Here is a 12,314-nt window from a genome sequence, read left to right as displayed (position 1 = left end):
AAAGGAGGGAAAAGTTCACTATGATCACATTATGCTATATCTTTTAAAAAAAAGTTGTATTATCTCATTAGGAGAAATCCACACATGCCAGCCAACACATGGGGTTTTACGGTTGTGATCTGTGCTAAAGGTATAGAATGTCAGTTCTTCTTGTATAGAACTCTTCCGCTTTGATATTAATTGTCTTGTTGAGTTACCTTCAACCATGAACTTGTCTAACCACAGAGTTGCTTATAGCAACATAAAAGTCTAAGACATTCACAATGTATATACACAGCAGATAAGTTGGAAGTAAGGTACAAACTTCAGCTAAAGTCTGCAGGAGGAGGTCAACACAACTTCTGTACTAGGTCCCTTGGGTCTGTGTCTTTGTTTCTGATTATATAAATGCAAATAACCTCAAATAACTCACTTCGTTTTAAAACATCTACAGTCATGGCCTAAAATATTGGCACCATTGCAGTTCTGTCAGATAACGCACCACTTTGCCCAGAAAATTGTTGCAATTACAAATCTTTAGGCATTCTCATGTTTATTTTTTGTTTGTATTGGTATGACACAAAAAAAGTGGAGAAACAAAAAGCCAAACCTGACACATTCCACGCAAAACCTCAACAATGGACTGGACAAAATTATTGGCACCATCTCAAAGATTTAAGAAATAATTGCAATCCAAGATTGTGACTCTCCTGTAATTTGTAAATAAACTCACCTGTATCAATTATCAGGTGACAATATAGAAATAACACCAGCAACCAGTTATAACGATGTAAAATTGGCTCAACCTTTCTGTTGTGTCTCTTTGTGCCACATGGAGCATGGAGAAGAGAAAGAGCAGCAAATAATTGTCTGAGGATTTGAGAACAAAAATTCTAGAAAATCATGGACAATCTCAATGTTACAAATGCATCTCCTGAGATCTTAATGTTCCTGTTTCCACTGTGGGCAACATTATCAAGAAGCTTACAGCTCTGTAGCTAATCTCCCTGGATGTGGAGAAAAGAGAAAAATTGATCAAAGATTGCAATGAAGGATTGTTCAAAAAGTGGATAAAGGACCTTGATCAACTTCTAGACAAATTCAAACTGACCTTCAGCCACTGGATACAACTATGTCAGCTTGCACTATCCATCTGTATGAAAAAGGATGCTATGGTGAGAGACCCAGGAGTACCCCACTGCTGGCAAAGAAACATAAAAAAGCCAGATTGAAGTTTGCCAAAACCTTTACCTGAGGAAGCCAAAATCCTTTTTGAGAGAATGTGCTGTGGACAGACAAAAGCAAAATTACAGCTTTTTGGTAAAGCCCACCATTCTACTGTTTTCAGAAAAAGAAAAGAGACCTTTTAAAAGAATACAGTCAAACATGGTGGAGGTTCACTGATGTTTTGGAGTTGCTTTGTTGCTTCAGGCACTGAATGTCTTGACTATGTGCATGGCATTATGAAATCTGAAGACTACCAAGTAATTCTGGGCCCAGTGTCAGAAAGTTGGGTCTCCGTCAGATCATGGGTCTTACAGCAGGACAATGACCCAAAGCACATGCCAAAAAGCACCCAGAAATGAAGGTTCTGAAGGTTTCAGACAAAGCACTGGAGAGTACTGATCTGGCCAGCAGTGAGTCCAGATCACAATCCCATAGAGCACATGTGGAGAGATCTCAAAACAGCAGCTGGGAAAAGGAATCCTTCCAATCTGAGAGACCTGGAGCAATTGGCAAAAGAAGAGTGGTTCAAAATTCCAGTAGAGAGGTGTAAGAAACTCATTGTTGGTTACAGGAAGCTATTGATTTCAGTTATTTTTTCCAAGAGAAGTGCTACCATATATTAAATTGAGAATGCCAATAATGTTGTCCAGTCGATTTTTGGAGTTTTGTGTGGAATGTGTCAGATTTGTTTTTTTGTTTCTCCACTTTTTTGTGTCAAACCCATACAAACAAAAGAAATAAACATGAGAATGCCTAAACATATGTGATTGCAACAATTTTCTGAGAGAAATGGTGCATTAAGTGACAGAAATGCAGGGATGCCAATATTTTTGACCATGATTGTACATCTATTATCTTTTATGTCCTTCTACCCCTTTTAGCAAACTTGAAAATTGCCCATACTAGGAAGCAGGAGTCTCAAATTGTCTGTACCTACTTTGCCCATCCTTCTCTGCTGAAAGGACAAGCTACCAAAGCCTCTCAAACCAACTGCACACATTGTTACGTTCTGAATGTCGAAACTTGAACTGTACCTGTCAGACTGCTTGTCTGAATATTATAGCAATCAGATTTGGTGATAGGGGAAGCAAGCAGGCAGGAAAGTACAGGTTCTTAGAATGATTGCTGTATAGTGATACTGATCATTTGCTTTGATAAGGGCAGGTTGTTTTAATCACTCTAATAGACAATGTTTAGTGATCACATCTGTGTATATTTTTGCTTTATTTTTTTTCTTGTATCTTGGGAAATTTTTGGTAGCAGATTATGTTCTGATTGGTTTTATCTGTTTTAAGCATCCCCCCTCCCAAAAAAAAGCTACTTAATTCATAATAGGAAAAGCACAGTGCCATGGGTCATTAACTGATAATCATTGGAATACAGTATATAATGTCCTGAAGATCATTAAAGGTTTCAGCATTCTTTTAAATTTAATAGCTGTGATCTCTTCTTAGAATATAGGAAGGTCATTTGATAGTATTGTATATTGAGATGGGACTGTCAACAGGATAGCCATTAAATGTAATTTATGATCAGTAAAGTGTCTCTTTCATAAGACTTTTCTTTTTTCCATTGATTTTCTTCAATGCTTTCTCTTAAGTCTGCTTACCAAAGTTTGTGGTTAACTAAAGTCTGGACTTTTTACAAAATCTGTAGGCATGCTGCCAGTTTTTCTTGTGAGTCTTACGTTGAAGGGAAAGGTGCAAAGTTCAGGATCGTTGAAGTTATTCACTACTGATGTTATCTTAAATTATGTGTAGCCTCTTCCTGAATAGACAATGTGATCTGAACTGTAGAAAGGGAATACTGGGGAAACGAGTCCAGCCAGCTGTGCATGTCTTAAGGCCAAATTAAACCATTGGCAACTTGTCATTAAAAATATTGTATATATTCCCTAGTCCAGAACGTAATTGTGCGTAATAAAATTCCTTTTAAGACCCTAAAGTCTGTGTGTCTGTAAAGCTGTAAAAAAAAAAAATATGTATGCCATATATTTAATGGGGCCTTTCCTTTTTGGAATCATGAGTCCTTCTACTTAAAGGGTATGTCAATGCAAACAAAATGCAGTATGTCTATGTAATACATTCCCCATTGTTTTGTCTCTGTAAAATGATGGAAGCACGGTTGAACTTAAAACACAGTGCCCTTATTGCACTGAAATCATATGGGAGAAGGGGTTTTTTAGTCCAGAAGAGGCAAACGGGCAGGGCTAATAATACTGCTTGGGTTTTCATTGCATTGTAATGTCCAACTGCCCTGGCCAGTTCATCTTTGGTGAACTTCAGAACACTTTCCTTAATATGTTTCAAGTTTAGCAGGGTAACTGTTTCAGCTCAAACAGGAATTTAGGAGCACACTGGATCAACCTTTAAAAATACAAAATATGGGGAAATATGCATGTAATCCAGGGATGTTTTTTTTTTCTTCTTTTTTTGCCCCGGCACTTTAAAAGTGATGCACTGACTCTCCTAATCTAGCTACATTAATGGTTATGTTCCATGTAGGGTTCAATGAAAATATGAACAGTTTCCATTTACCCTGTGACTCTCAAACATGTTTGGCTTCTAATTGGCTTTTGAGGTGAATTCTTAGTAGGTACTCAGTGCTTTTCTGCAGTATATCTGTTAATATATCCTATCTATCTATCTATCTATCTATCTATCTATCTATCTATCTCTTTATATATATCTATATATATATATAGATATATATATATATATCTATATATATATATATAGCCAAGCAGAGGTTGCCTAATTTACATATGCTGTCAATTATAAAGATATTAAACAAAATTACTACACGTTTTTGATTGTGAATTTATGTACTTGGCTTTTTGTGTTTCATTGGAGACCTCAATTTGAATATCTACAGTAAATAAAATTAAATCAATGTTCATGACATGTACCATTGTATTTGTAAAAAAAAAGTCTAACCTGTGCATATTACTTTTTCATAGAAAAAGTAGGAATTTTTTTTTTAAAGGTCTAACATGCAAAGGTTAGGTTAGCGTAACACTGAGATTTTTTTCTGCTAAAAGGCTGTAAAACACTTTTGGTTTCAGAGCAGTTGCTTTTTATATTGTTCTTATTTTGCTGATTTGCTAAGATTCTTAAAATCTTTTGGCAGTCTTTCAGGCCCCCCTTTATAGCGTTGTGGAGTGCTGGTGTGTTATAGCATGTATGTTAATGTGTGTTATGCTGCCCAGTAAAGTTCTCTCTAAGCAAACACACCTCCTTTGGGAAAGTGTTAATAAACCTTGAAAGGCTTCCATGTTTCACTATTGCTTATCAAGACCCCGTGGCTTTAGGTAGTAGTTTGTAAAGCACTCCCGGTGCTTCTCGGCCTTTTGGCTAAGATCAAGTGTAGTATCTGTTCTTATCAGTGTCCAGTGGGGGTGCTCCCGACCACTCTGTCTTTGTGGGGTTGGTTGGATAGTACCCTCACTGGTATGATGGGGGTCCGGAAGGCTGGACCGGAGGGATAGAAACCGGGGAGCGCCATGATTCGTTCTGGGGCCTCGGGAGTAATTCCTCTGGGAAGGCTGGAAAGACCCAGTGCCTCCTGATTTGAGCAAGCTACCTTGGTCTGGCCAGGGGCTGGGGACGCAAAAAGTCCGCAAACTCAGTGCCCCTTGGGGAGGCGCGCTCAGGGGTGTCACTAGTAACACTTGGGTGTGGGACCCCACGGTGTGAAAATGACACTTGGCCACTGTTTTTACACATCTTTTTGCACAGCGCCCTAAGGACCAGGCCTTTTGGCTAAGTCCAGGGCAATTTTTGCTACAGGCCTCAGGGCCTGGTCTGTGCACAATTCGGCACGGTACCACTTTTTTATTTTTTCTTTCTCTTTATTTATTATGCACTTCCCACGTTTGTCACTTTTTTGCTCTTATGTGTGTGTTTTTTTTTTCACGGATGGAGGGTGTGGGTCCTCGGGCCTACCCTGAAGTCTAGGGGGAGGATGTGTGGCCATACGGTTCCTTCCTCCCCTGATCCCTAGGGGACTCTTCTTCGGGAGAGTCCCCTTGCCTAGTACTGGATGTCCGGCTTCGGCTGGGCATAGGGAACGGTGGTCCACCAGGCCTTTTGGCCAGGAGGACCAATTGGGAACCTTGTCCCCGTCAGGAGCTTCGTGCCCCGGGGGATCAGGGTAAGCGGTCCAAGCCCCTTTAGGGGTAGGACACAGCACACCCCTAAGTGCACTTTTTTGTGTGGTGTTTTGCACTTGCACTTTTTTTGTGAACACTTACGGGTTTTTTCGTTATAGTTGCACGTTTGCGGACTTAAAAAAAAAAAAGTAGTTTGTAAAGCACTATTGTGAGGAAAGACCCAATGGAGCCTAAAGTTGGCTGAATGTTTTTTCTCTAACATCTCTTTTTTGGACTTGCATTGATATCTTTGCTATAAAAATAGGAGTGCAGTGATGTTCAAGAGGAGCTGGCACCCTACTTTGTGAAACTGTATGTAAAAGAAATGCTTTCATGATGTAAATTTTATAACTTTGTACATGCCATAGGTGTATTTTTATTTACTGTGGTTAAATATATTACACTGTAATATAATATAATATACCAGTAAAAGTTGTATTTTGTCTTGAGCTCATTCTGATAATAACATATGTATGATGCATACATGTGAAATCCACAGCATGGAGTTGATACTGGAAGCAGGATACCAGACTTGCCAAGCTGTATGGTGTATAGTGGAGGAACGAAAGTGCTGCTGAATTTACCAGGCATAGCAATGTTCTGGGTGCCATTCATTTCTCTTTTGTTTGTTTTTTATAGGTATTTATCAGAATCACTAGTTTTCCTGAGAAAAATTAGTTTTGGATACACTGAGATCACAGAGTTGATTGGGAGACAAACCTTATGATCCTGGTATTGATATGTATGCAGCAGATTCATAATTATGAATCAGGAATATGTTCTGTCAATGGGTGCTGTAGTCTGTGACTAGCAGATTACACTACATACTGTACATCAGGGGTGTCCAGCCTTGTGACTTTCCTGGGTCACATGGAAGAAGAATTGTCTTGGGCCGCACATAAAATACACTAACAATAAGGATAGCGAATAGGCAGGAAGATCAAAAGGGAACAATCACTGATATAGATAATGGACCTATCTGAGGAATAAAATTAAATTTTTTTGTGATATTTTTATTATAAAAGGGAGGGAACATAAAACTAGTGTGATATCTGACACTATTTTTAATAAACCAACACATTGGTATCTGGTTGGATGGACGGAGTATCAATTCTCAATGAATTCTCAAGGTGCTAATTTGGTTCTAATTTCACCCTTTGTGTGCTTCATCCTTGAAAGTATTTGTTTACAATTATTGGTCCTGAAAGCTGATGACATGAATAAGGCATGATTGTGAAGAGTGGGAGATTTTGATTTGGAAAGATAAAACTTAGAAAAGTCCAGTAAAGAGACACTATCACATTTTTTTTTTGGTCATATGCGTGCGCTAAGTGTAAAACCATTTTTACAAAAAATTCCCCTAAAAAAAAAATCAACTTTATTAGGTAAGTTTATGATTTGGTGCTGGGCTGCATTCATAGCCATCTTGGACTGCTGGTTGGACACCCCTGCTGTACATGGTCTTAAAAAGCTGTTGAGTGCACTGGATTTGGAATAGTCATACCATTTATATAGATTTACATTTTCAAATAATTTTATACTATTTCACATGAAAAAAAGCCAACTTGTATTTATTTAAAGAAATGTGGAGACCCCTTAGAAATATATCCACGAGTTAATGAATCTATAATCAATGTTTTTATTTCTAGTTTGAAAAGTATCTTTGGATCATGCACAAACTGTTTTACTCATTTTTATGAAGAGATATATGTTGCAGGGAGTGATTAAAATGTGTTTCTTAAAAGACAAATTCCGGCATCTTTTCTGCACCCCAAGTGCCTGGCTTGCGTGTTTAAAAGATAAATGTATGAGCTGTCTTTAATGACACAATTCATTGCTTTTCATTGCTCAACAAAGTGTTTGTAGCCAGATGAGTGAGAGTCTAGTCCCTTTATAAAAACTTGTGGTTGTTAGATTTGGCAAGGTTTTCCAACTGTAACAGAAAATCATCCAAAAAGCCGTTTTATATTTATTCTAAAATATGGATAAAACTAAGAACAGCAAGGACACAGCACAATCAACGGAAGTGTGTTTAAGGCTGCACTACTAATGTCTTATTTCCTTTTCTTTATTTTTGTTGCTCTGCAGTATCGTGGGTTTTAAGGGCTTAAAGAAAAACAAAATATAGTGTGATGGTGTAGTATTGTTAACAAATATTGCAAACTATTTACATCAGCAATTAGTTTATTTGGTTACCAAGTTGGCATCTGATTATTGGTGTGGATGCTCTTTGTGTTCTGGAAATTTGTTCCAAAATTCCTGTTCAGTTTCTGAAAAGCTAGAACCAAACACCTGTGATGTTTGATTGCAGTGATAACTATATTGACACATATACAGTAGTTATGTGCAACGTTCTTTAAGGTCAGTGGGGGCTTATTTATATTGGTAAATTATAATCCTGTAAAGGGCTGATTTATAATTCAACAATGTATTGTCACCAAAATGGCATAAAACCCCCCCTACGGTTGTATTTGTATTAATAAAAAAAATTACATTGGGTTTCCCTTAATATTCCAATTAGACCTTTATCAAGGCATGCAGCCTGGGTGACCAAGAATGGGGGCAGCAAGTGTGTACATTCTTCCTGTACTATATCAGACCATATGCTCCAAATTGTAGTAAGGGTATAATAGAAGGTAGAATCCGGAAGCCCCCCTTTATAATATGTGGATGAACAGCTATCCGTCCTCTCCAAGGGCAATGGGTGCAGCATACATTAAAACAAAACTCCAACACCGAATTTAAAAACCTTTTTTAACAGAATAAGAGACAACCGCATACTAAAAGTAAACCCAGTGGAAATCAGTGTCCCACAATGTATCCATCAATCAAGTTATCCATCGAGGTAATCCATGTCAATTATAATGGCGTGTTCCCTGCTGATCTGTATGCAATGCACTTCCACCACTAAATTACAGATTTCCAGCTATTTTACTTTACATTTGCTGCCAGGAATGCCAAAATGTGGTCAATGAAGTCACCTGGGATTCCTGGAGGCATTGCTACAGCAGGAAATCTGTCTATTAGTGGCAGGAGTGTGGCATGTATGGATGACTTGATTGAAGGATACACCACTGGACACTATGATTGATGGTGGTTTTACTTCTGGGGACATATACTGGCCACCAAGGCTGCATGCCCTGAGTAAGTGTTTGGTTGGTATTTTAAGGGAAACTCCACACCATTTTTAATTTGTTTCTAAACAAATAAAAACAGGGTGGGGGTTCTCGACCCCATCTTAGTTTGCTGAACCCCCCATTTGTGTGATAACTCCCATATTTAGCTAAATTGTAAACCTGGTCCTAGCTGCCAGGATTAGAATTTAGATACCTAATATGGCAGCAGCAATATTGTTAATTCAAAAAGTTTGGCACATTTCAGGAGCCCAGTTGGGGGGAGAAGAAGTCAAACTTTTTTTTTTCACACTATTAATATGCTGTACATTATTAGTGATGTATACTTTCACAGCTTGGGCTGCGTTTATATGCTTCTAACTTTGTCGTAAACAAAGCTTCTGATTGTCTGTCTGCCTTATTAATCGCAAAGCCACTGATTTTGTAGGGCATCCTGACCAACTGTTATCAGGAACTCTGCACAAGCCCATACAATGCTGTGGCAGTCTTCTAGACTGCTGAACAGGCCACCCAAATTCCATCGCTATGGATATATTTGAGCAACAATAATTATTAGTGGCTGTTGTGATGTTACATAAAAGTGTTGTACTTTCTTTTGCCTATTTTGATATAGTATGTTGTGTGTATATAGTATATAGTGTGTTTACTCAGCTCTGGAGTGTGGCCCATACTTGCTGATTTAATAGTAGGAAAACAATAGGTATTTTAACTACCAAATTTGTCACACGGATTCACTATGACTCTAATTCACTATAGGAAAGCCACTCCATTAAGAATTGTTGGCTTTCAATTCAAACTGAAAATACTTTAAACTCCATGTTGGATTTAGTGATTCTTTACATTAAGACTTGGTAACCCAAAGCAGTTTTTATGGACCATATCCCTACTCATGGCCACAAAATAATTTTGCATGGCTCACTGTTCAACAAATTTTTATTTTTTGCCAGTTTTGGAAACAAAAGGATCCATTTCTTAATGAATTTCACATTCTGAGTTCAAATATAACAATGAAATTTGTCAATTGGCTCTAGTTTTTCTGTAAACGGAAAGTTTTCTACTATAGGCGTAATGACTACATAATGCACAATAATTATATAGATAGATGTCTTTCCACAAATATAAAGCAAGTTATATTGACTACATAACAAAGCCTAAATGGCATAATATATTGCATAGGATTACCAAGAAAAATTATAGCCATAAGCTAAGTTGAATCATTTTAATACTTAGGATTCTCGCTAGTTTTGTCTTCAGTTTGTGTCGGTTTTGCTTCTCTTGGCTTTTCTCTTGTATTCGAGGAAAGGGCTATCTCTTACAACTGCACGTGACTACACGCTTCAGGTTCTTCCTCACCTGACTCAACCACGAAGGATTCTGGTGCTTTAGGAATTGGTAGCCCCTCTCCATGAGGAACTGGGCGTATTGCCGATGGAATATTTGGATAGTGCACAGATAACTTTTTCTTCTTATTTAGCCCTTTTACAATTGGAGGCACCATACAAAAGTAACAATTACTAACATGATCTGTTGGCTCTCTCCAAATCACTGGCACAGCGAAAGGCATAGATGCCTTTTTTCCATTCAACCATTGCTCCAGTGCCGTCCCACAAGAATTGCAGCATATATGTGGTGCCCAGCTCTTGTCCTGGTCTCCTATCTTGCAGCCAAAATACAAGTTGTAGGCTTTCTTAATCATTCCTGTTATCCTCCTTTTTTGTGAGATAAAAGTTATTTCACCGCAGATATAGCAGAAATTATCTGCTTTATTCACACAAGTTCGAGGCATTACTGAGTAGCCTATATAAGCATAAAACGAAATGTAAAGACGCTGTCGAACTACAATCAACTACAGATACTGCAGCTTTTATGCAGTGAAGTGATGCTATTAAAGGCTAATATTGCATCATCTCAGTATACATGCAATTTTCTATTGGTCACCAGTATCAATTGCGCAATATACAGCTGAAGTTGCATCATAATTTTGAATGGCTTACGTCATTAGATGGGTGAATATATCATGGAAACTAGAGCCAATCAACATTTTTTAGGGTTATTTTTGTTTTCAGCACCCCAAAATTATGTAAGATTAGCTAATTTTATGCCCAAAACTTTTTACTTGTTGAACAGTGTTACATTTTGAGAATAGTGCTAATGGGAATCCAAGGTATGTTTCAGTTGGATGACAGTGGTGGTCATAGCTATCCTGCTAAATTTGATCACCAGTTCATTACCAAGAATGTGTGTGTCAGAATATATTATTACACCCACTTAAATTATATGATGAGAATGCTAAGTTAAATTGCCTATACTTTGCTGATAGAGAATGGTCACATGACAGTTTGAAGTATAAAATGTGTATTTTTGGTGTAGCACTTTTACTATTACTTTTGATGCAGTCTGGTTTAGTCATTATATCCATACAATCCATCTAAAATCTTTAGCTGTATGCAGTTAACTAGATGCAATTAGTAATTGTTTATTATGAGATCAAAACATTTTGTAGTTCCATTTGATGGTTCACTTGCCAAAGACTGTAACATAGAAACACTATGCGATCATGTATTTACTTTTATATGCACCAAGTTGATGCTTCTGAAAACTAAGCTAGTTTTGTACCACAACATAATACAGTCTAAATTATCTGTTGCTACTATGCAACTATGTCAAAGCTACTGTTCAGCTTTCTACTTTTTTTATATTAAAATTTAAGCCTGTGTTTCCAGTAAACCACATGATATATAGCTGCCCATGTATTCATTTTTTGTGGCTTTTGGTGGACCAAATTGGTTCTGAAATTGTGAGTTGGGGACAAACCTGTAAGATCCTGGTTGCACTGGGTGCGACTTGGCATGCGATTTCATGCCATGCAACTTGAAAATTGCATGCCAAGTCGTACCCTATTGTCCGCAAATACAGTGGTCATATCGATTCGGTTCCTACTTGGGCGGAACCGCACCAATTTCTAAAGTAGTGCATGCACTACTTTTGGTGCAATTTGCATAGACATCTGTGTCAGATGTCTTGCAAATCTCACCTCAAATCGCAATGACATCCCGACTTTGAAATCGTGCGAATTACAGTGAAGTCGTAGTTAGGATTGATGTGACCGGGGTGTAAATGTATTCCTATCATGAATCTTGATTTTCACTAAAATTGCACCAGGCAGCATGGACTATCCTTCAGAAAGTGTCACGTTATTAGCTCATAATGATAAAGACTTAAATCCAATGTAAGTGCAGACCTAAAGCTACAGCAGATTATGCAGATATAGCATGGTCAAGCACGTGGTCAAAGTATATATGTAGCTACAAACTTTTTTCTTGTTTTAGATAGAGTGGGGAAATGGAAAAATCCCTATCAAGACATTGTTTGCTGGCTTTGTCCAACTGGGGAGATTTCCCTTTACTTTCTGTCCTAGATGTGCAAATGAAAAGAGGAAATAGTCCTAAATTAAGGAAAATTTCCATCTTAGACAGCTGTCCCTGAACATTTGGATTCAGTGGAAGATTTTTTCCTCACCTCTTTGTGTGGTGACAACTGGTAACATTTTGAGACTTCTCATTTTCTTTTTCAGTGACAACAGTCACAAGAATAAATAAGAGGTCACATTCACCAGCAGTGCTATAGACGACAATACAAACTTTACAGGTGGTCTCACCTTTCTCCACTCTATCCAAAATAAAAATAAAATGCCTTTGCATACACTTTAACAATTTACCCAGGAAGAAGCAGCATATAAGTATAAGGTTTGGACAAAGTGTATTTCCAGCTCAGACATCTGTCAGCTATAAATGCATTTTTTTTCAGAATGGTGCAATTTCAGT

General features: G+C 37.7%; 1 protein-coding gene and 1 pseudogene across 15 annotated transcripts in view; both read left to right on the top strand.

Moving 5' to 3' along the window:
• The window catches only part of NAV3 (neuron navigator 3), an 833,019-nt gene that overhangs the window by 482,924 nt on the left and 337,781 nt on the right, over positions 1–12,314 (top strand). The window lies entirely within an intron of this gene.
• On the top strand, positions 4,540–4,652 carry LOC149464769 (U2 spliceosomal RNA; annotated as a pseudogene).

The sequence above is a fragment of the Staurois parvus genome, unplaced genomic scaffold (assembly GCF_062004578.1).
Source record: "Staurois parvus isolate SC_StPar_1 unplaced genomic scaffold, SC_StPar_1.0 ptg000147l, whole genome shotgun sequence".
Taxonomy (NCBI): domain Eukaryota; kingdom Metazoa; phylum Chordata; class Amphibia; order Anura; family Ranidae; genus Staurois; species Staurois parvus.
Note: the sequence above shows the minus strand (reverse complement) of the source record. Positions and strands in the feature narration are given on the sequence as shown.